At 40.2% G+C, this 25,926-nt stretch overlaps 1 protein-coding gene across 2 annotated transcripts in view; it reads right to left on the bottom strand.

The window, feature by feature from the left end:
• LOC137279226 (uncharacterized) overlaps positions 1–25,926 on the bottom strand; it is a 49,232-nt gene that overhangs the window by 19,151 nt on the left and 4,155 nt on the right. Inside the window, exons 1-2 of one of the 2 annotated variants that reach the window (XM_067811727.1) lie at positions 13,364–13,513; positions 12,891–12,928 (exon numbers count right to left, since the gene is read on the bottom strand). The exons of the other annotated variant lie outside the window; for it this stretch is intronic. The gene's annotated coding sequence lies outside the window, so the exon portion shown is untranslated. Of the gene's footprint in view, positions 1–12,890; positions 12,929–13,363; positions 13,514–25,926 lie in introns of those variants that run through there. 2 annotated transcript variants of the gene reach the window in all.

Here is a 25,926-nt window from a genome sequence, read left to right as displayed (position 1 = left end):
GCACCTTTTTATCGCCACTGTCATTCGGTTTCCCTATCGACTGACAATGGATAATCCCACTGTTACCCAATATTCCAGGTTTAAGGCGTTTGCGTGCCACGACTGAAGTCCAGGTTCGAATTTCGTTTGGGGTATAGTGTGTGAGTCTAATTCTGTTCTAACCTGTCACGATATTGCAGAAATATTGTGAACTTTTTCACACACTTACTAATCTGAGTGTAATTCAAAACAATTGGTTCAAGGTGTTAGGACTGTTGGGTAGCGTTCACTTGGTTCGATTTCGACTCGCCACTTGGAGCTAGTGTGAGCGACGTTAGTTGGTGAGACCTATTTACTCGCCCACTGACGTCGCTGCAGTGCAGCCGAGGACAAAGACGTTGTTATCTATCAATGCCACCGGCTTCACGCAATACCCAATATTGAGTAGCTATAAATAAAATGCTGCAGGTGACACACATATGGCTGTCATCCTAGTGATACAGTTACCCCATGCTAGGGGATTACAAGTGTGCCAGACACTAGGCTAGCATGTGTTGTCCTTGTGAAGAATTTCCCTAGCAGACTGACGTGCAATGTTCAGTGCATATCTGACACATTGTCAGGAGATATCAACTCGAAACATTCCATATTCACCGTCGAAACTAAGAAAGGCCCAGGGCTCCATATAAGGGCTGTAGCGGCACATTTACCAATAAAAAAACATATGCACCATACGGTAGGAAATAATTTAGAAAATGTCGCAGATACTCGTCAGCAGTGGTGTACAGTCTTAGAACCAATTACGTATTTATCTGAAAACGTATTGTTTTATTGTTTATTGACCTGTTTACAAAAGAGTAGCAATGTTGTGGTGCATATATGGAACTAAACACAAGGTTACTGATACGCCATAAAATTCCATTCAGTTGTTTGAAATAAGTTTCTCCAGTCCTCGTATACTGAAAGAATAAGGACTACGTACTCCTGGTGTTGAACTATTTTCTGGAGTAGTGACAGTGGCATAAAGGGTTTTTTCCGTCTTGGTGAAATGCAAATAGTAGTTTGGGAATCCTAAATACATACCAAGTACATAAATGCATCACAAAATATAAAGCTCATGAAAACAAGAAATACTAGGCCGAGGGAAAATGTGCATCTCTGAATCGGTATATTATCATTCTTAATTCACGTTTGAAACGGTGATTGTGTGAGCACGTTTTTACGCCGCTTTTAGCAATATTCCAACAATACCACGGCGGGAGACACCAGACATGGGCTTCACACATTGTAACCATACGGGTAATCGAACCCAGGTCTTCAGCGTGATGCTGCGTTTATACTAGGCCACAAGTAGTGCACGATGGGCACGATTAGGAATTTTTCTATAAATCGTATCTTATCTTAAAACGCGTGAGAGATCGCAGATCCAAATCGTAGTGACCGCAGGATATCTCTACGGCGTGAAGTATCCCGATAATCGATCATGCCGATAGTTTTAATTAGCTTTCTTTTCAGAACATGGCACTGCGTAGTAGAGTGTGTGCATCGGAACAAATCGTATAACAGCGTGGGACGCGTGAAAAAGCGTAATGGGGGATGATCGTAGTACATCGTAATAACGAGTAATAGATGTTAGTTCCCATTGTCCCAAGATTCTAGCGCGATTCTATGAAGATCCGTTAAGATCATATTAAGCTTTCCAGCTGTGTCCCGTTGTACGCAAACCCATCTCGGTCTAACACGATTCAACGAATTTCAATGGACGTTCTAACATGTAGTACTACGAATTATACGTCCACGATCTATCACTCTCCCGTGTAGTGAGACACCTTCTTCTGCGTTTGATGCGCTTTCCAATAAATTGAGTCATGCGACCAGACGAAATTCATTGCTATCCACCTGAAGCCATATCACACTATTTCGTCGTCATTTTCATTGTAGAATATAGGGATCGAAAAAGGGCAAAGGTAAAGGACTCCAAAATAACACATGCTGTCCGCGAATCGTGCCACAATTACATTCAATGGCCCTTCTTTGTCCAAACAGAAGGTAACGAAAGGCAGCAGATCGTTATGAACGTCTAAAAACGGGCGAAATCGCAACGGATCGTATGCTCCAGTCGTGATGATCGTAAAAGTAGCTACATATTGTCAAATATTTGCTACAGATTTTTTTATTACAGTGTCACTGATCGAATAACAGATCCTATCAGAGATCATGAAATCGTAGAAGAGCGTCCAGAGAAGAGCGTCAAGAAAAGGGAAAGTATACAAAATGTTTCACGATTATGAAGATCTACATCGACCATTGCTTCACGTCCGATCGGCATAATCGTTGCCTAATCGTGGTCTTCTGTAAACGTGAGCGGAAGCTTTAAGTATCAGCCTACCCTACTGTTACTTTCTAACAAAACCTGGTTCCCGTGACGCAGTGGTGTACTAAGGCTATATGTGGAGGAATGGTTTCAGTCACAGGCATTGTTCAACGACAGACACTTTAACATTTGGCTTTAAAGTAGCATATGTCTCTTGGAATTACGAACGTTTCGAAGTTTCGAAACGTGAGTGTTCGTGTAAAGACACATATATATCGCTACGAGCATCCAATGACAATGCTACAACAGTACTACAACACCGATACGACAGTGGTACAACAACGACACGACAATGTAACAACAATGCTTCTGCAAAGCTGCAAGAACGCTGCAAAAACGTTACGAGATTTCCACGACAGTGATGCATATAACACATCAAATGGGCACCAAGAAAATGTCCTAGTGATCAGGTGAACAGTAGCTGCATATAAACCCTTCTTGCGGAGATATAGTAGCGCAAAAAACAATGATCACACAGAATGTTTCCATGTACATTCCATGGGTCATTAAGTCAATGACATTGGGTTAAAAACAGAATGTCAACACTCACGAGATACGTATGGATCTATACCTGTTTAGTACAAACATCTTTATACAGATTCCTTATTCGTTTCGGTACAAGAGTCCGCTCTTTACATTTACAACCGTCCACCGTCCGCCGCCCAGATACATTTACAACAGTCCGCCGTCCAGATACATTTACAACAGTCCACCGTCCAGATACATTTACAACAGTCCACCGTCCAGATACATTTACAACAGTCCACCGTCCAGATACTTTTACAACAGTCCGCCGTCCAGATACATTTACAACAGTCCACCGTCCAGATGCATTTACAACAGTCCACCGTCCAGATGCATTTACAACAGTCCGCCGTCCAGATACATTTACAACAGTCCACCGTCCAGATACATTTACAACAGTCCATCGTCCAGATACATTTACAACAGTCCACCGTCCAGATACATTTACAACAGTCCATCGTCCAGATACATTTACAACAGTCCACCGTCCAGATACATTTACAACAGTCCATCGTCCAGATACATTTACAACAGTCCACCGTGCCGGTACATTTACAACAGTCCACCGTCCAGATACATTTACAACAGTCCACCGTCCAGATACATTTACAACAGTCCACCGTCCAGATACATTTACAACCGTCCGCCGTCCAGATACATTTACAACAGTCCGCCGTCCAGATACATTTACAACAGTCCACCGTCCAGATACATTTACAACCGTCCACCGTCCAGATACATTTACAACAGTCCATCGTCCAGATACATTTACAACAGTCCATCGTCCCGGTACATTTACAACAGTCCACCGTCCAGATACATTTACAACAGTCCACCGTCCAGATACATTTACAACAGTCCACCGTCCAGATACATTTACAACAGTCCACCGTCCAGATACATTTACAACAGTCCGCCGTCCAGATACATTTACAACAGTCCACCGTCCAGATACATTTACAACAGTCCGCCGTCCAGATGCATTTACAACAGTCCGCCGTCCAGATACATTTACAACAGTCCATCGTCCAGATACATTTACAACAGTCCACCGTCCAGATGCATTTACAACAGTCCGCCGTCCAGATACATTTACAACAGTCCACCGTCCAGATACATTTACAACAGTCCATCGTCCAGATACATTTACAACAGTCCGCCGTCCAGATACATTTACAACAGTCCACCGTCCAGATGCATTTACAACAGTCCGCCGTCCAGATGCATTTACAACAGTCCACCGTCCAGATACATTTACAACAGTCCATCGTCCAGATACATTTACAACAGTCCGCCGTCCAGATGCATTTACAACAGTCCACCGTCCAGATACATTTACAACAGTCCACCGTCCAGATACGGCCCATCGTCCAGGACCACCTTTCACAAAGTCACTAAGGTGATTGTAACTCACTAAGGTAACCTTAGTGAACACTTCTGTTATTTTCAGTGAACCCCGCTTACATGTGAGGTACATTGCAATGTACTCGGCTGCCAATGGCAACTCATTCGGTACTTCGTGGTAGTACTTCTTCATCTCAAATAACATTGAATCACGCAAGACAAACGAAAATTACCGATGTTTTCCTTGTGTCGTCTGGAAAGTCTAGCGGTGGCTACGAAAAGATTTGCCTCGCATTTCAAGAAACACATTTTGACAAAACGTTCAAATGTAGTCCCTTTGAATATCAAGGGAAAATACACCGCGGCGATTTTAAAAAGACAATTCGTTGGATTCACACAGGTAGGCTGAAGTGTACGATCCGATACCCATGCTTGATATACTGTTCAAAATTAACGTTGAGGTGTTTCGGAAGATAAATACGTTATTCACTGGTCCCCCGTGGCCCATGGATTGATGTACCCTCGACATTTGTTTATGTTAAACATTTACTGTAGAGTCCATCGTCCACGTATATTTACAAGTGTCCATTGTCCAGGTATATTTACTAGTGTCCTTCGTCCAAGTACATATTTACAACAGTCCATCGTCCAGGTTCACTACATGTGTCCGCCGTTCAGGATCATTTACACCTACATCTATCAGGTATATTTACAACTTTCATTTACAACAGTCCATTGTTCGGGTACATCTACAACCTTCCACCGACCAGGTACATTTGTAACTTTCCATCATCAGGGTACATTTACAACAGTCCATCGTTCAGGTACGTCTGGAACCTCCCACCGTCCAAGCACATTTACAACTGTCCACCTTGCAGGCACACATACATGTGTCCGCCGCCCAGGTACATCTACAACTTTCCCCCGTCCAGGCATATTTACCACAGTCCATCGTCCCGGTACATTTACAACAGTCCATCGTCCAGATACATCTACAACCGTCTACCGTCCAGGTACATCAACAACTTTCCATCCCCCAGATACATTTACAACAATCCATCGTGCAGGTACATTCACAACAGTCCACCGCCCAGCAACATCTACACGTGTCCGTTGGCCAGGTACCCGTACAACAGTCAATCGTCAAGGTACATTTACAACTGTCCATCGTTCAGGTACATTTACAATGGTAGATCTTGCAGGTACATTTACACGTGTTCGCCGTCCAGGTACAGTTACAATCAGTCGAGGACTCAAGTACAACCAGGTATAGTCATCTTTCCACAAACATCCTAAATTTCAAGTACATTAACAAACACTCTGCAGGCCAACTGCATTTTCGATCTTCCTGCAGGCCAAGCATCTACACAAGTCCTAATCTAAACTCATTTGCAATTAATGCGTAACCCAAGTACCTTTACATTCGTCCGGCAAATCCAAGGAAGTTTACAAGTACTCAACCATCCGAGTTTCAAAGCACTCCCCTTGCACCTGGCAGTGGCAGCACGATCCCTGGTCCAGTCTATCCTGAAGCTCCAGTTGCAAGACAACACAGTACAGCGCTGATCATTACTCCTCCGCCTGTGTGCTGATAATCATAAGTCGTATCGATCTCCCGATAACAACTGGTAGGTCACACATATCTGTCTTGATTACACGGTTGGGTTAGACCTGGCATGCTGAGTTAACAGTTATTACAGTTACCGGTGGGAACAATGGCTACGAAAAACAGCCTTGCCCCGAAAGCCAGGTTATCCACAGTTGTAGACCAACAACAATGGCTTTACAGCATAGGTGCCGTGATGTACCAAGCCTAACCCCCCAGTGTTAGATTTGTTTCAGGCTTAGGCGTAAGAACAAACGTATGGAGATGAACGAACAAGGTTCATAATCACGACGATCTTTCTACTGCTAAATAAAAAAACAGATCATGCAGCTGACAAAAGAGTAAATATTTAGAGGGAACAGCACCTCATTAAGACGTCTAATAAACCAAGTATTTAACACGCTTCACTGCAATAGTTGCAATGACTGGCCATGCCTATTGGATATACACTGATACCGTCTCACTGGAGGAACTGTGACCCTTCAAGAGTTCTGATTAGTCCCATAACTTTACTCCGCAGTAGTCCAGCTATATGGTGGCAGTCTGTAAATAATCTGGACCAGAAATACAGTGATCAATAGCATGTGGCTAGATCTGCGCAACTGGGAACCGAACATGTGTCTACAACGTCAGTGAGTCTGACCACCCGATCCCGTTATGCGCCTCTTACGACTCCTTAGCTCTTCAGTACAGTGCGCAACAAATGGCCATAGAAGTCAGAACAGGGCTCCTGGATATCTTTAGTGTTCATACCATCCTGACAGTAGCAGTGGAGAAAGAAGGATTTAGGAAATAACGGTCCCGGTACATAAAAGTTTCAGAGTATCGATGTATTTAAGCCCAAAATGAATGATCTAACAAATAGAAGGCCATTTAACCATATCAAAGAACAACTCTCCTTCCACTAGTTGAAGACCGTCCTACTGATGACGTTTATCCGAGGGATCAGATGACTCTCAACAACTCGTGACTAGCACGTGTACACTGTCAACATTTGTCTGCAGCTTTTGTGTAACTAGCGTGGAACACGAATATGAGGATGTGATATTAGGGAATATGATCAATAGCCTACCTAACTGGTATACAGCGGTGGAACACGAATATGAGGATGTGATATTAGGGAATATGATCAATAGCCTACCTAACTGGTATACAGCGGTGTACCATAACCAGCATTTCTGAGAATCTAATCTGTGCATGCCGTTATTGAATACAACTTTGGTCGATAAGGGCGGGTCTGTATCAAGGTGTCTCGTAGCTAATGATCAGATTATTTCCTAATGAAGCATCATTCGATATCTCTACGAACGGTGTATATGTGAGTATATGTATGTATTCGTGGGCATGTGTCTTTGTGAGTCAAAGTGTGCGTGCGTGCGTGCGTGCGTGCGTGCGTGCGTACGTGTATCCCAAAGTATGTTAGCCAGTAAGAGTACGAGTCTGCGTGTGTGAGTGTATGTGAGTGTGAGAGAGAGAGAGAAAAAGGGAGATAGAGAGGAGAGAGAGAGAGGGAGGGTTAGACACTGAAGGTATAGTGTGCGTGTGTGTGCCAGTGTGAGTGTATGGGAGTGTGAGAGAGAGAGGGGGGAGAGAGAGAGGAGAGAGAGAGGGAGAGTTAGACAGTGAAGGTACAGTGTGCGTGTGTGAGTGTATGTGAATGTGTGAGAGAGAGAAGGGGGGAGAGAGGAGAGAGAGAGAGGGAGAGTTAGACAGTGAAGGTACAGTGTGCGTGTGTGTGCCAGTGTGAGTGCGAGTCTATGGGTGAGACAGTTTGATCATGTGTGTCTTCGTGTGACTTTGGTGTGTGTGTGAGTATTTGTGGGAAAGAGCTACTCATTACTTTTCATCTACCCTTTCATTTAAAAGAGAAAGGACCATAGTTTCACTCACAGAGTTTGTCATTGGAAATAACTGCCGCTACATTTGGCTATGACTATTTAACTACCCCCCATTCAAGTGTTTGTTAAGATTAATCTGCGGCTGAGTGAATGTATATAGAAATACAGTGGTTCTAAGGGAACGTAAACCCTACTATGTATGAAATGTAACTTCGTTTCCGAAAGAGCGAGGTTCAAAGTGTGTATAATTTTCTAAGCTTAAATCAAATCATATTTTACAAATTACACTAAGAATTCCACGAGTGTTGACTAAACACAAGGTCATTTTGTGATATGATACCGATGAGCATACATGTATTTGGAGAAAACAAATGGATTAATCAACTCAGTTTCTTAGGCTCCTCGGGTTTCTCACAAGGAAATTATAATTTTGTCATACTTCCGTATTGGTTACTTTTATCCAATATACGTTGCTGTTTTTTCAAGACATTCACATTTTGTAAGTTTATTTTATCATCTTGATCTGAATGAAAAGAGAGCTCCCAAATTACAATGACATCAAATTCACAAATCCCTGTGTTCAGAGTAATCCTGATTTAACTCTGTATCGTACATTAGTGCCCCTAAGGTTCTACAGAAAACAAAACAATATCTACGTATTATGTTTTCACACACCTCACTGGATAGATCAACAAAGTAACCTCGTCAACTGGGAAATTAATACACAGTTAGTGATCATATTGAAACGAGAAATAATCATCGCTGGCGTTACCAACAGATTAGGTTCCGGCAAATCCATCTTACGACTTTCGCGTCACCAACTGATGTCCGCTTACCTCGAGGCTGGAACCTTAGTAAGAAAACGTACCAGCCAAACGTAAACAACAACAACAACAACAACAACAACAACAACAACAACAACAAGGGTTGTTAAACAGCCGTTCCAACTCTGCCTTGAATAAGTGAGAGCGTGCGTACGTGTGTGTGTGTGTGTGTGTGCGTGTGTGTGTGTGTGTGTCATTGAGTGCGCCTCTGTAACCAGTATTCCTTCAAGTGAGCTTCATACCTTACACCCAAGAGAGCTGAACCCGGACCTTCGTGATGCCAAACCAACGCTGTAACACTTTGATAACTGTGAGCGAAAGAGGGAGAGAGTTTAGTTTTTAAGCCGCACTCAGCAATATAAAAGGAAGATTGCTGAGTGGGACGTAAAACTAAACTCACTCACTCATCGTATCCTATATGCCTATACTGATGCCATGTCGTTGATCACTGGCTTGCCTGGTCCAGACCCGATTACTTACATACCACCGCCATACAGCTGGGATATTGCTGAGTGCAGTGTAAAACTAGACTCATTCACTCCCTCACATCAAGCGAGTGATACCTCGAAGTGGCTTTCTACCATTTAATCAGTTGATCACGGAATGACCTGCAATGTTATCAAAGGTATATACCCGTATCGTTTCATTATATATTTAATGACCATTTGTCATTGTACACGTTGCAATCCACCTAGACGTAAAATATGTCGCACATTTTAGCCGGAACCAACGAGCGGCGCTGAGCACGTGATGAGAATCTCAATTCCCCCGGGAGGATGTCTCTGCTGATCCAACGGAAAGTGATGACTGTTCGCAGGTGTACCCATCATTCTTTCCCAACTAATTAGCAAATGAAATTCTATTGATTTCCTACATGAGTATTTATTTTAAGGGTTTACGTTCTTTGCCCCGTTAATACTTCACAGGACAAATCTATACCTTTCATCGCCATGATTACATGTTAATGTTCCTAACGAAACAACAGAAGGCGATGTCAATATATGACGATTAAAGGCCGTGAAACCTATAGAAACTGATTGATGTTCCTTTCATTCACTGTCAGCAGATTTTTGTTGGTAAGGAACACTATAGCTAGGCATTGTCAAGACAGTAAAGAAAACGTTTTGTACTCATTCGACCTTTCATTTCTAAGATCTTTGTTGTTTCTATGTAAATGTTAATCTTAGCACATACGTATGCCAACACTAATTATTGCATTACGGTTTGACTATTCAGCATTGTATACATAGTTCTAATTACAGCTTTATGTCGTACCATTACGTTTTCAAATATGCACAGTTCATTTGGAATTGCACAGGCATTTGCTCCTGTGGTTTAGGTATATTCTTCTACAACAACGGCATATTAAATCAAGGGTTAATTATCTATATGGACAGTAAAACCACAGTTAATTATCACCTTCGTACCATTCTCTCAGATTCACACTCGTCACGACACCCCCGTGAAATAAATGCGTCATTCTGGGCCGAATCAAAAAGAACAAGCGTCATAATACTCTGGTAAAATAATCGCCAATAGAGGCAAGAATGTTTATCAGAAACCATTGTCACATTCATTTCATCGAGTGAATGAGCGCGGCTATATAGCTGGAATATTGTTGACCGCGGTGTAAAACTAACTAACTCACCAACTCATGTGATTAAATAGAAGGAAATGCCTAAACTTTGCAAACAAGCTCAATGAGACAAAATTAACACAGGTTTAGGAATTTCTATGGATCACACATATCAGGTGTTAATATGAAACGATCTAATCCCACATCTCACTTCAGAAATATGAAAGTAGGGACAAATCTCACATATCATTCAGCAAATGAAAGTAGGAGCCTATAACACATCACTTCAGCAATATTAAAGGAGGAGCTAATCACATACATTATATCAGAAAATGAAAGTTGGAACCTCTCACACTACAGTTCAGCAATATGAGAATAGGAACCTATCACACACATTATTTCAGCAATATGAAAGTTGGAACCTACAGCACATCACTTCAGCAACATGAAAGTAAGAAGCAATATGAAAGGAGGACCTAGTCACATATTATTATTTCAGCAGATGACACACATCGCTTCACACACACAACTTAGGACTCCATCATGCATGAGCCTTTTCTGCCCATCATGCAACTGTTCTCTCAACAGAGGGAACATGTGGCACAACACAACATTTAGAATTACACCCAACATCATTTTCGTAACTGAAGCGTCTACCATAAAACGTTTTGAAAGCTTTAGTAAGGCCCTTTTGTTGTAACCGTGATCACACTAAGTTTGATCAAGAGCCCCATGATGTTCTTTGAATCTTGATAAAAGATTCTGCAATATTTCCTCAAAGGATATGTAAATACCTAACACTGGAGCTACGTCAATATTCCTCGACAGTAAAAGTAAAAGCTGACTTCTGGATTGGTGAAGTCATGGCTCCTGTCAGAGAATATTCTTCGGAATGTTTATGTAATTATCTAAATGTGAAACAGATGGCGCGATCACACCTTTATTTCCAGATAAGATGAGCATATCAGTGAACGGGAATTGGGTTTTTGGTGGTTATGGGGCGATGTCCCGGGAGACGGATATGTAAGTTTTATGGATGAAAGAATGACGCTGGTAAGCGTTAGAAATGACAGGCAGTCTCAGTGATTACGAAAACTAGAGTATACCACCCACTATAAACTGTTGAATAACAACGTATACCGTTGACGTGGTAAACCTCACTATTACAAGTAACAATTACCCATTACCGAGACAAGAGGTACAGCTAAGAAAAACACAATGTAGAGCACTTGCGACATCGAAAATAAACCCCATGATAAACTCGTGAAAGGAACATTCATCTAGTACATAAAGAGGGATACCACCCCAGAAATGTGTTGAGCTGCTACAGGTCTTGCCCACATGGGTAAGAAAATCACTAGTGGACTTCGCAAGATCCTAAAAAACTTCGCATTCGGAGTTCAAACCAGTGATAATCTACAACATCTACAATCTATATATAGTCTCCCTGTTCAAACTTAGTATAACACATAACCGTGACTTTCATTTCAGAATATGTCAAGTGGTCCTTACCCCTAACATACGATATCAGATACTGATATACGAGTAAAGATGCCAATACGGGTCACCATAGGTAGCAATATGATATATCACTGACTGTGATATTGTCACATCACATTACGATGTTTAGAGTCACTTAGAAGCTGTCCAGCTATTATGGGATGGGTTTTGATGGGTGATTGGAAGATCAGATCTTCAGTTATCCATGTTTGTCGTAAGAGGCGACTGACGGGATCAGGTAGTCAGGCTCGATGACTTTGATGGCACATGTGTTCGGTTCCGAATTGCACAGATCGATGTATTTCTGGTCCAGAGTATTTACAGACCGCCGCCATAAAACTGGACTATTGCTGAGTAAAGCTAAAATCATTCATTCACTCACTCACTCACTCACGCACTCACTCACTCACTCTTCAAGATTGGAATAGTTAAAGTGCATCGTTCAAGGTCATAATACCCATGTGCATGTGTGTGTGACGGTTTGTTCCGGGTTTATGTCGCCTATGGAGATAACTCGACACTATTCAACAGTAAAGCAGTACACCAACGTGTGTCTAAACAGCGCGACCGGGTACATTTAGCTGAACACAAATGTTGATAACGACGAAAACAATGCATGTATAGGGTGTGATGTGCATATGAAATTGGATGCGTTATACAACGACCCTTTGAACATAAATTATGGTCAGCACAGCATGTGAACAGAGAGGAATGAAAGCCTGAAGGTCCGGATTCTACTTGGTATTCAGCAATACATGTCATTTAGTATCGTTTACATGGATCGCTGCTCATGACGTCAAACGCTGCATTGTCTGGTCCGGGCTCGATTTTTTTACAAATAGATGTGTGAGGCGTTAAACAATAAACAGTGGATGTGACACATGTCGCAGACGTCTACAACGTTGTCGAAAATAACGCGCGTTGGACCATACTGCACGAGAAACCAAGAATCATAGATGACGACTGGAACACACTGGATCCTTTATGCTTGATCCTCCACACTGGATCCTTTTTGCTCATTTGGAGTGACTTTGCAGATCGAACTGTTATCACAGTGACATATTAAGGGATCAGGATCACAGACCCGCGTGTCTTTGCGAGGAATAAAGATTTTGAAAAGAAAAAAGAAAAAGAAAAAGAAAAAAGATGGCCCCAACTCAAAATGCTGTATTATGATTTACTGTACTGTTAAGCATTTCCAGTCGGTGGTCATCTGGAAAAAAAACAACTTTAATCCCCGCAAAAACACGAGAGTCTGTGCTCGAGTTCCCTTAATATGTTTTGACGGAGACATTACTGGGATATATTACTATACTATACATACCTTAGAGTGTACTTACGTGTAGTATACTCAAAGACTTGCTACAAAGATATAAGAGTTCCACAGAATACAAATACAGGTTAATAAAAATCGCTCGAGTAAACAATTGTTCAATACTAAGTACAAGGCTGCATGGAACTATATAAGGTATTGACAATTTAAAGACCAGAAGACTTTGGGATTCGAACCTTAGTCAAAGGTAACCTGGTACGTTGAAATTTTGTCGGTATGTGGAAGGTTTAACCGGAATTACGCATGCGAATTTTGTGAAACGTCACATATACGTTTGTACGCATGTACGTATCTACTTCTTTTCAAACAGCTGGTTCTTATCCGATACCTTTCTCCAAACATGCATAGGTGGATCCAGAAAGGGGTGCACGGGTGCGCAGCCCCACCCTAGTATTTTACCTTTAAACAACGGCATCAAGCATTCTGCATTTGGGCATATATATGTATGTGAGAGTGATTCCTACCTTTAGTCGCTTTTTGTTTCCAGAGAGCGCCATGTAGAAATGTAACCAGTTTACATCAAGACGTTAGACCAGCTTAGTATACAAGCAATTCTCACAAAAAGGATCGGTCACGGAGACTGGGCTACTGTCTAGGACAGTCAGCCTTTCTATAAATCACTTCCGAGGCTGCACGCATGTGAACACTGTTACTTTTCTGTTGCAGTAGCCCTGATGATAAGCCATTCGGATAAGTCTTACACTTACACTTGTCGACTTCCCTGCTTTTGCATGCACAACCGTCAGAAGCATCTGGTCGTGCAGCTTGTGCCTTATGCTGGTGTCGGGTATCGAGCGTATGGCGTTAACAATATCATTGATTATAGCGCCTATTGTCGCGTGCTGTACATCGGACATTTGATGTCTGTGTTTGCTAAGACCAAAGACGACAGACATTTGGAGATTGTAGGGGATCACCCATGCTAATGATAATATTCGGTAAGTGTGTGTTTGTCGGTGTATCTGATTATGGCACTGTTCGTCACTATTTGTAGCTGGTTCAAACTGCAGGTCAGTGTTGCTCACTTAAGCACTAAACAATATTCACATACCTACAACAGATAAAGTGAAGCATGAAGCGACTAGTCCACTAGTATTGTCAGCTGATAGTCAAACCTTATGACATGGATACTGATTGTAGGTTGTGTGATATGAACATTCTGTCGTCACATTGTTGGGTGTTTGGCATGAACATTCTGTCGTCACACGTTGAAGGGTTTGTGGCATGGACATTTTAGCTTCGTATGCTGTAGGGTGTTTGGCATGGACATTCTGTCGTTACATGTTGTAGGGTGTTTTGCATGAACATTCTGTCGTTACATGTTGTAGGGAGTTTGGCATGAATATGCTGGTTTCGTATGTTGAGAGAGATTGGCATTAACATTCTGGCTTCGCATATTGAGGGAGATTGGCATTAGCATCCTTGCTTCGTATGTTGTAGGGTGTTTGGCATGAACATCCTGGTTTTCTATGTTGTAGAGGGCTTATATCTGAACAACAATTTGTAAACATTAAAAAACGCTTGGGTCGCAAATGAATTGCTACATAAATAAAGACACAGAAATATTTCTTCTGATTTTCCACTGTGAATCTGGGCGTTGGCTTACAGGTGCGGTTATGTATTGATGGCCGTCTATCAGTGATAGTCATAGGGCTCTCGCCTACAGCGGGGACGTACATCGACCGATCAAGCACGACGAACGACAACCAACATTCCCTCAGCATAAAAAGGGTTCGACCTTGAAATCAAGGTGCACATATTCAAAAAGAAAGGGCCAAAATATTATGGCCTTATGCATATAGATATTAGCCTTATCTGAACGAGATTTGTGTTAAATGAGGAACGGCAATTGCTATCTGTTGTCATTCACTGTTCAGTCAGTCTGACTGCATGTCAATAACCTGTGACATATTCCACAGAAATGATCAGGGAATGTCATGCAGTATCAATGCCGTTCTGTAAATGCATTCTTGTTCGGTAATTTCCGATAAATCTCGAAAACTCCCGAGTGCAAACAAATACAGGATCTGTGCACAAACTAGGGCTGGGACGGGTCCGAATTTCCTACCCGGGTACCCGTTATAACACTCATTGCGAGTTATCCCCTTCAATAAACCAGTCCCCTATATTAGTTACACCTACTCTGGTCCAGTCCAGATTTGAGGAGGTCATCATTCGACGATGTCGCATTTGCCATGTGCGTTATATCCATAAATACTTGTTAAAAGGTGAAGTTTTGTTTTGTATACCCTGTGATGAGAGAGACACGGTCAAATATGTTATTCTTGACTGTGTTGAATTATCCATCATTTTGCCACCGTTAATTTTCATTTGAGTACTGATTTTATAAAGAAAACTGATTTAATTGATGAATTCTGATTAATATTTTCAGTAGATAGATTCATTTTAATGATTGGTAGTATAAATCAGCGACAGCGATTGTAAGTGATTGTATCCTCAAAGGGGGTAGATTTAACCTGTGTATTTTTGTTTAAACTTTGGCTAAACTTTTCTACAATCGGCATCGGCTGAAGGAATGGTGTAAATACAACTAAGATCCATGCATGTAGCTAAAGCACTGTAAGACCCATGGTCCCTGGTATGGTGATCTTCCTCCAGTTATTGGCGATCAAAAGCCCGGATATTTGGAATCCGTCGCATCAGTCACAAAGTCAAAAAAGCATTAGTCACAACAGACGGGATACCTTATCGATGTGGAAAAATTTAAAACCAAAAAATATCCTTCCGTAAGAAACAAGGAGCTACAAACAACTGCCGTTCCAACAATCTGACAGGCAAAAGCAATTGAAGGTATAAATAGATAGTGTATACCATTTAACTTATAAGCAAACAAAGTAATGTCAAGGAGTACTGCACACCATCGTAATGGTGATACCATTTTATATCTGCATTAAACACAGAAAACAATCTAAACATCAGATTCATCCTCCCGTTTATCGAATAAGTTTATCTTTTATTCATATTGCTTTTTTTAGTTAAAAATACAGATATATTGACAGCAACTGACGCTGACATCGTTATTGTCAAAATCAATCACAAATGTAATGAAAAAGGTTTCAAAGACAATCGCTGTTTTTGACAGAATTTAACGTGCGACGTTAATCAGGTCGTAAAAAGCAGTATTGTCATCTACCGAAACGCGTCTTCGTGGAGGATTATTTTGGACTCTTTTCTTCGTCTTTTCCGGAGCCGAACTTTAAAACCATCCCATGCTTCTTCACCAAATTTGGTAGTTTTTTCAGTTTAGTGTTTTAGTTTTTTTAGTTCTTTCAAAACTATCCTTCCACTGTGGGGGTATTGAGGAATCTACTGACATAAACCAATAGCACCACTCTATTTCCAGTGTCAACATTCATGATGTACACTGATCAAACCATGGACGCGCTCATGGAGTCTGTAGTATGTGAATGAAGTACGTATGGACGGTTTCATTAGATCAATGTGAAGAACATAATATTTAACATTGTCATTACTAACTGACATATTCATGAAGAGAAGTTTACTCCTGCGGGGGATATTGATGATTTTGTCTTCTTGTTGTTTATGTTTCAACCTGGTTTAGTTTCGTTTCCAATCCAGTTATGTTAACTGAATATTTCTCTTTACGTAGCATGTTGACCCGGACAACTGGATAATACTGAATAAGATATGTGAACACTCCGCGGTTCTTCTGTTCAAACTCTATATTTGAAGTGAATGTCTGCATTCCTGAGTCTTTTACATGTAAACTATCAATTACTTGCAACTTTGTGACACAAGGCTTGCTTAGTTGTCGACAGTTGATATCAAATTCAAAAATAGGACATAAAGAAAACATTCAATCAATTCTTCGTTTATTAGTCAAATGATCAAAAGCGGGTCCGGGTACCCAGGTCCAACCCATTACCCACCCGTCCCGGGTGTCTAGGTTACCCGTCCCAGTCACACAAACCCACTGATCTCGTTGGGTGTAATAATTCCATCCTCCATTTGCATAAACCGGTGCATCAGAGGAATTCTATTAGAAAGCAAGAAAGATATGAATAAGTTAAACAGACAAGATTTGCCTAACGAGGCGTCCTGTTTATCTATATTATTATTGCTTATAGAAGTTTCATATCATCCCCTCTGGTTGTTGTCACACTCATTAAGATGAACGAGCATTGGATCTTTTTGAATAATGTATGAAACTCCCGTGTACAAAAGGTGTCTATATGTCAGTATTGTCTTATAATTAGATAGTAAAGCCTAGTGAAATAGGCGCATAACTTGTGAATAACGGAATAACAATATATTCGGTCGGGTTTAAACTAGAGGCAGAGCAAATAGAGAAGGTTCAGTAAGGTTTCTGTGCCAAATATGACTTGCCTGTCGTGAAAATTAAAAACCCTTACCCTATTTTCATAAATAAATGTTGCCATTCTTTGTGTGAGGACACGACACTATGTACAACATAATAATCTATTTCTGTCACTACACCACTTTGTCCTGTTTCTGACTTTTAATGATGAAACTACAGCACACGTCATCCCGAACATACGTTATCAACTGTTTTTATACCTGATCAACGTGTGATTATGCGCTGATGAGATAAGAAACTTCTTACTGTTGGCAAGGGAGAGACGGCACTGCTGAGGATGATGTTACAAATGCGTCTACACAAAACAAAAAATTATGGATATTTAAAATTGAAAAATTATTTGTGTAAATACATACGTACCTTACGAGCGGCCTAGGCGTGGTGTTATGCATTTAGTAACATAGTCACGTGGCCATTAGACAAGACACGCGCTACCATTACGTGCCGGCCATTGCTAGCATGGAGTGTGCATCTCATATCAATTCAATTCAAAGCATCTTTACGCAGTATTACACTTGTAGCACATAACAGAGTGCATCACGTTCCTTCCAGTCATGTTATAGGGTCGTGACAGACCACAATAAAAACTGGCATATAGCCTGTCCTTATGGGAACCTGTAGCGCCATGAAACAACTAAACATCTTTTATTTGGCTGTATACATGTAAACAATACTTGTGGCAACTGTTGCTGAAATGGATAACATATGAAACTGGAATCAGTTTAGAACCAAACGTAACACACATCATATTCGGTTACAAAGAAAAAACTAAACTTAATTTTATTATTACCAAACAGTACATACATACATGGAAATGCCAGAAAAAGGCCGCGTACAATTAGTTTTACAAGACTCCTATAACGTCAGTATACAGCTGCTTTAAACAGATTGTAGATATGAAAAATATCACCTCCTCCTGGTCCTCATGCCACAAACGTTTTACATGATTCCGACCTTTTGTCATACTCTGCCATATTTATATGTATATCATAAAACAAGAATGTCTGGATCTACAAGGAACAAAATGTATGTTGTACTTGTGAACCCTACAAATAATATAAATAAAGTCATAAAAGAAAAAGTTGTTTGTCGGTAGTCGGAGTCTTTGATAGATTTCACTGTGCATACATTAGTCTACTGCTACGTGGCACATTGTGACCAAGCTTCACGTTGTGAAACCATTATTTAACCTGTGTCGCGGCGACATGAGCTACTCCATGCTCACTGAACTAGTCAATACCCGCGTGTGCCAAATGAACAATTGCTGACTCAGTACGTTTTACATGTTATTGTTTACAAAGAACAAACGCCAAAAAGTACACCCGGAAACCATACGAATTCTACAGTGAATGAGTTCGATATTTCAGTTAATGTCGGTCATACCGTATATTAACACTGATCATGCTGATAACGCGACCAAATATCAATTAACGGCTCTGACAACAAATCACTATAACATAGGTAATTACTCAAAGTCACGGTAACCCGGGCAACGCTGTCGTTTATCACGCTGAGTGGTTTAAGAAACCCATAACTCAGAACTCATTTCCTTTATCCTTTATACATTTAAAAATTTAAAATTTACTTTGAATTACTTTCAAGATAACTGATATATTGATTCGGCATTCTAGTAAATTATATGCAGTATATATATATATTTTACCCATGTGGTACATGTACTTCGTAAAGGTGTTTCATAACAAAGTGTTATGACACATGTGTGTCATAACACCTTCGAGTGATTTGATTGGCTAGTACGTGAACTTTGACATTACTGGTACTACTTTTATCACTCATTCCATTCATGATTTTCATTCAAGTTTTCACACCTGTATGTATGTATGTATGTATGTATGTATGTATGTATGTATGTATGTATGTATGTATGTATGTATGTATGTATGTATGTATGTATGTATGCATGCATGTATCGAGAATAAAGACTTAAGTGTCGCCTATTTCAAAACTAAGATGCGATGCTGTGGAGATGTTCAGCTAAAATAATTTGGGATACCAATCCATATTTAGAGACGGTTCATCTGGTAACTGATTTTGATATATCATAATCATTTTTATGTACAATTAAAGGAAATACTTTAAAGGATATGGCGGTGTTGCTTTCAAAAGCAACATAACTATTCCTATCCTGCTTATACAAAACTATTACACTTACGTTTCACTTGTCAACATGACAATCATGCGACCATATATAAGTCTGATCATTTCTGATTTTCACACAACCTTTTGGAGAAAGAGAAAATGCACGTTTTCAAACAGCTCATACATTATGTTTAAAATGAAAGATAATTTCAATAAGGGTTTTGTTTTCAAACTAAAACTACTAAACCAGTTGTGATAGATGTAGTGTCAATTATTCATATTCTCAGTGATATAATTCCTTATCCCTGTGTGTTGCATATACTGAACGGAAGCCAACTTAAACCCTCTATATCACACTACAAAATCGAAGCAAATCATTAAGGAAAGATAACGAACGACTGAACATAAAAACGCATGCATTTCCCACAGATTATATGCAGGTTCCATTCAATATTCGTTCAGAATCCAAAACCACAGCCAGATTGACTTCTCTAAGCGGTGCTAAAGATAGTATGCAGCACACTGTTTAGGTGGTCCTGGCACATCCAGGCTGGTAAGGCTTATCGTCAGCTCGGGGCACTTGCCCCTTTCTACACGCAGCCCAGGAAGTCCTGATTCAGGAGGTACCAATCCAACGGCTCCGAGTTCAGTGGGGAGTCTGACGACAAACGAACGCAAGTAATACATCTCAAAGGTGCGGTCCGCATACTTGACATGCCATTCCTGAATCTTGCTAATCACGTTGCTGTCAAGAGGGACAGAATATTCAATGAGGTAAATAAATCCATGAGTTTTATCAAACAACACTAGATCAAGTTTGATGGTTGGAATTATTCTAAGACCGTTTATGGGCCTATTCCATATAAGTTTGAAAGCATCATTTTCCATGACGGCCCGGACATGTTCAGGGCTGCACCATGTATGGACCTCGGAGTCGAAACCACAAGCATGGCAAAGATGGTAGTAGAAGCAGCGAACCATGCCATCATTCCCTATAAGACATGTAGTTTGTACCGAAGGACATTCACTAACAAGGTGTTGGACAGTCTCTGTAAATTTCAACCGACATTTCATGCAAATACTTTGGGTTTTTTTTAATCACACTCGATTGCGAGTGGGAAGTGACTGGTCCTGGGCGGCAAAATGGAAATCCTCAGTTTTCACATGTATGACAAGCCTACTTCATCCAGGCGAAGGAGTTGGTTGGATTGCTATTCTGTTCCAAACATTGCATGTGGCTTCTCAGAAAGTTTCTCCACAAATGACAGACTCAGGGCAGACTTGGAGAAAGACTTGGTTTACTTCCATGACAGTACCATCCAGCAGATCATTGTCTTCAACAAAATCAATCTCAAAATTTAGCTTCTGTCCAACCACCTAAGCACACTTAAATAGCTATGGAATTGCTTTCATCATGAGTTTTCATCAGAGGACCATCGGATAAGTAAATATGTGCAGAGGTACACAATAAAATAGCATCATGACGAGCATTCACATTAATCAAACCCAGAACTCCAGAAATGATTGGCCTATATAAACGACTAAAAGAAGAACGAGGGTGGTTGGCTCTGTTATCAGACATGATCCTTTCAGTAAGGAGGTCAAAACTATGGGCAGCTTGCTTTTTTTTCAGTCAACTACTCCAAAGGAAAAGGAGAGGACTGGCACAACCAAGGTATAGCTGGCGTTGACCTTCTTTCGAGCATTTAGCTTTGACCTCCAGACTTTCTTTAAGCGAGACTTATACTCGTTGTTTCAAAGGCATTTAGAAGTTGGAGGAATCAAACTAAAAGTGTTGTATGGTTCAACTTCTTTATTATACAAGGTCACAACGTTTCGAGACAGATTCTAGTCTCTTCTTCAGGTGAAGTGAGGGTAAAACTAAAGGGTTGCAGTATATATACACATGACAGTAGACTGATAACAATGGGTAACAAGATATACAGGTTTCTATTAATTGATGTACAGGCTTCGATTGATAGATGTACAGGCTTCAACTTATGTACAGGCTTCAACTGATTGGTGTGCAGGCTTGTGTTGATTAGGTTAACGAGTTACAGGTAAAGATGTTTGGATAAAGATTAGTCACTGAGGATAAGGTGGTTCCATGCATTGGGTAAGTAAACACCTCCGTCTCTGTTGATTGAGGGATTGTTCCGCTTGATTGCAATGAACAAGAACAGGTATGAAAAAAACAATCAATCAATTTATTTCAGTGTTAGAATATTACAGCAGGCAAGGACTATCCATACAGGAAATTTACTGTGTAAAATGAGGGGGTACGGACATCGGACATCTTTCCGACCATCTATATGAGCTAATTATGATAGGCCCAACGCTCTATAGAGCAAGCATTGGGCTTTTTACACTCCCGAGGTGTAACCGACAGGTCGGCCATTGTGACAGCTACACCCCGTACACCACCAGCTCTGATGTACCCTGCAGACCGACTCTCTGTGCTGTGCTGTTCTCTATACGTCTCATCTTGTCCCTTTCCCCTGTGCGATATGTAGAGGTTTGTGCTGAGCCTGAGCCTCTTCATTTTCGATTTACTGACTGAGGAAAATATCTGTTTACATTTGTGCGACAATATTGACGTCACAGATAGCTCAAGACTAGTGTGTTTTGTGTTATAAACATCTGATAACAGCAACTCTCCCTGAAAAGAAACTGCTTCTCACAACGTTACATCTGTCAGGAGGTATAGAACTCACCCCCGGTCCTATTGATGGTCTAGATGATATGAGGAGGGACACTGTGAAACAGATAAAGGCGAATGAGGACAGATGATCTAGGCATATAAGAACTATCAAAGATGATACTAGATGCATGAAATCGACATCCACGTGCTCAGGGAGGACTTAACAATAGTAAACAAGAACAGGATGTGATGAAACTTGATACCGAGGCTACAGGACAGTCGCTATAGAGAAGGAGTTGGAAGAAGTAGACACTGAATTCGAGGATCAAGAGCAACGTAGCAGACGAAACAATGTTGTGCTGTATAATGTGCCTGAGAACAGTCAACGAGAGACATACACTGAGAGTAAGGAAAACGTTTTGACATTTCTAAGGCCATAGTAGTGAAGAACCTTGCACCTTTAGTCCCGAGGGATATAGGGCACGTAGACTTTATACTAAGAAGGGGGACAAGAGGCCCATTATAGCTCGCATGTGTTTCTGGGGGATAAGTGGCAATAGGTGAAAATGAGGAGTGCTTTGAAAGACCAGGGGGTTGGGATTGCTAACGACCTCACTACTCACCAACGCAAAGAACTTCAACGACGACGCAGTGAAAACCCTAAACTACGTTATTGTTTCAAGTTCATCATTTCAAGGAATTCTGATGGAAGCTCCCTGGGACGACCCCGATGGGACGACAGATACACCCGCACCCACTCAGTCTCCCTCACACCATACAGGGAGCACCTCGCGAGAACGTAGTAGCAGCCAGAGTCGTCACCGTCTTGGGCTTAGGTCGGATTCGCGTCGCCCTCCCAGGGAACACTCTCACTAGGGGTGGGGCCAAGGCCATGACTCTCGCAAACATTTTACGGCGCATCGGAAACGAGCAGAGCAGAAAGTTGTGACCTCTGCAAGTGTTAACAGTATATCGGACTTTGTGAATTTTGTGAAGCGATTTTGAACATTGGTGGGATAACACACAAATTATCTGAAAATGATTTTATTGATTATACCAAATCATTGGGTGTCAGTGGAATTAGAGAAACTTGGAGTAAGAATGTAGATATCCGGCATATTTTCACTGATTCTGAGGTGATAGTAAAAGCAGCAGATAAAATATCGACCTGTGGAAGACTTTCCGGTGGGATATTGGTCTTGATACGTGATCAGTTTCATAAATATTTGAAACGGTCAAAAACAACAGAAAACGCTGTTTTTATATTATTGGATCCTGCATTATTTGGTCTGGATAGGTAAATGTATATACTCTTCTCATGTGTATACATTCAATCAGAAGGCTCGACGTGGTTTGATCAAATATATCCACATTGTAAAAATGGAATAATTATATTTCAAGATTCCTTATTAGATGCTCTATCTCGTCTCGTCTGAATAAAATAAATGAATCCCAGGCAGGAGACAGACATGGATGTACGACTAAAGTATTATACAGAGATACCTCAACACCAAAGGGGGCAAATTCTATACACATTTCGTTGATTTAGAAAAAGCATTTGATTCAGTTAGCAGACAAAAGCTGTGGTCTATTTCTATACCCATGGTCGAAGTCCTAAAATGAAAACATTGATTCATAATACGTATGAAAATGTTAAAGCCTGTGCTAAGAATAACAACAACAATGAATTCTCAGACTATTGAACTACAACTTGGGGTAAGACAAGGTTGTATACTTAGCCCGTTTTTATTCTCATTTTTCATAAATGACCTTGCAATCCAAATTGAAAGCAATTGTGAGTATGGAATACAATTACACCCTGACCTAGACTATATTTTTCTTCTGCTCTTTGCAGACGAAATTGATATCGTGCTATTTTCAAGCAGTATTGTAGGATTACAAACTTTTGGACAAGAACTTGAAAGTTATTGTGACAAATACAAACTAACTCTACACAGAAATGAAACTAAAGTAGTAGGTTTTGAAAAATGGGGACATTTATATTTAAAAAACAACGAGAAATGGTTATATAAAGGTAAAGTATTAGAATGCACCAGTTCGTACAAATATTTCGGAATGTTGTTTAGTAATTGCTTATCTTGGACGGCACATGTTAAATACGCTTGTTTGCAAACACAAAATGTCACGATAGGCATATTTAAACAATTAAATGTACTTGAAGATATTAATATATGTTCATACTTTAAAATATTTAATGCCAAAATTAAGCAATTTTTGTTGCATGGAGCCAAAATATGAGATTTGAATTATTACAATAACATCGAAAGACTTCAATTAAAAGTGTGTAAAAGATTTCTTGGTGTTAAATTCAATACATGTACGATGAATCCAATGGAATGGAATTCAAATACCCGAAGCACTTATTTACAAATGTCAGAGATGCCTTCTTAGAGGCTTCCAAAGAACTGTTACAACATAATGATGCTATTTGATAAAAATGGACAGACAAATTAGGTTTTTTCTCTGTCAGACAATTTATATTCTCAAAAGGATCTGGCTTTGTGTTGATTATGAGGGTAAGTTTATTTTAGAACTAACACAAAAATTAAAAGATATCTATTTGCAAGAATGGTTTGAAAAGATATCACTTTCCTGTAAATGTTTGTATTTTAAGATGTCTACACTCTAGTAGGGTACAAATACAAAATCACTTGCTGACATCGCTATAAATGAAACCCCACCATTAAAACTACTCATTTCGATCTTTAATTAACTTAAACCGACCTTTTTGTCAACAGTGCACAATTATCAGCTGCAAACGAAATTTCAACCAATCAGAGCGGCGAGTCTCCGTGACGTAATTGTAGGTATAGAAATGAGGGTCTGTGCAGTATTCATCTACATTTCAGGGGTTAAACTACTTCGTTTACAGGTTTGTACAAATCGCTGTTGTGAAAAATGAAAGCTATGTGTTCTCACAATCTACTATCACTTAGTTTTGTCTCCTGCTTTGCCTAGTTTTCGAGTTACGACCCTTGTTTTCCTAGACGATTCTGTCAAAATCACTTGGTGTAACTGGGTTGTAATCCGTGTTAGGTGGTATAAACCTACACGTTATTAGTCATCATTCACTTGATGTTCAGATAATGAATTTATAACAGGTATAATTAGTGGTAACGCCACCTAGATTACCCGACAAAGGCCCCCATTTGGCATTTCTTGTGTCGATCAAAGGATTAACCGATAACACGCTGATTGATTAATGTAGTTACAAGTTAATAGCCTGACATTGCTCCTGTAACTATAATTTTAATAATTGCATTTTTGTTTTTATTAAGTTGTCGTAGCTTTCAACAGAATCATTGTTTTCATCGTGAAGTGTAATGATGCAGACGACATATACTAGGGCGCGCGTGCGAATTATGGTTCATATAGGCAAACTATAAAATGTCTACATATTACATTCCTGTTATACATTCGCAGATCGCTTCTTTTTGTTAAGTTTCAAAATGCATACAAGGATGATTATAAAGTAATTATAATTGGAGTTCTTTGCGTTAGGATTATGAGACCAAGTATAAAGACGTATATTGACAAGTGGCTACATACTGGGGAGTGCACGTTACAAACCAAGTAAATTTATCAAGCGAGGAAATCAATCGCGCAGTATTTTCACTTCGACACCGACCTCGCTTAGGTTATGTTACAGGTTGCGTCATACAAACTCCTTTTGGTAATGACTCAAATGCATATTTAACTACTAGTAGAAAGTAGTTTTGTTTTTTTAACTTGATGAAAACAAACCATAATCTGATTAATTCGAATGGATTTGACAGCACGATTTTCAAAAATGGCGGCGCCCTGTCTTAGGATGAATGCTATTTACGTTTCTTTTCACCGACTTACAAAAGCAAAATTACTTTCTACTGGTAGTAAAATATGTATTTTATTGATGGACATTAGGA

The sequence above is a fragment of the Haliotis asinina genome, chromosome 3 (assembly GCF_037392515.1).
Source record: "Haliotis asinina isolate JCU_RB_2024 chromosome 3, JCU_Hal_asi_v2, whole genome shotgun sequence".
Taxonomy (NCBI): Eukaryota; Metazoa; Mollusca; class Gastropoda; order Lepetellida; family Haliotidae; genus Haliotis; species Haliotis asinina.
The sequence above is the reverse complement of the archived record's forward strand: the minus strand, read 5'-3'. Positions and strand labels throughout refer to the sequence as shown.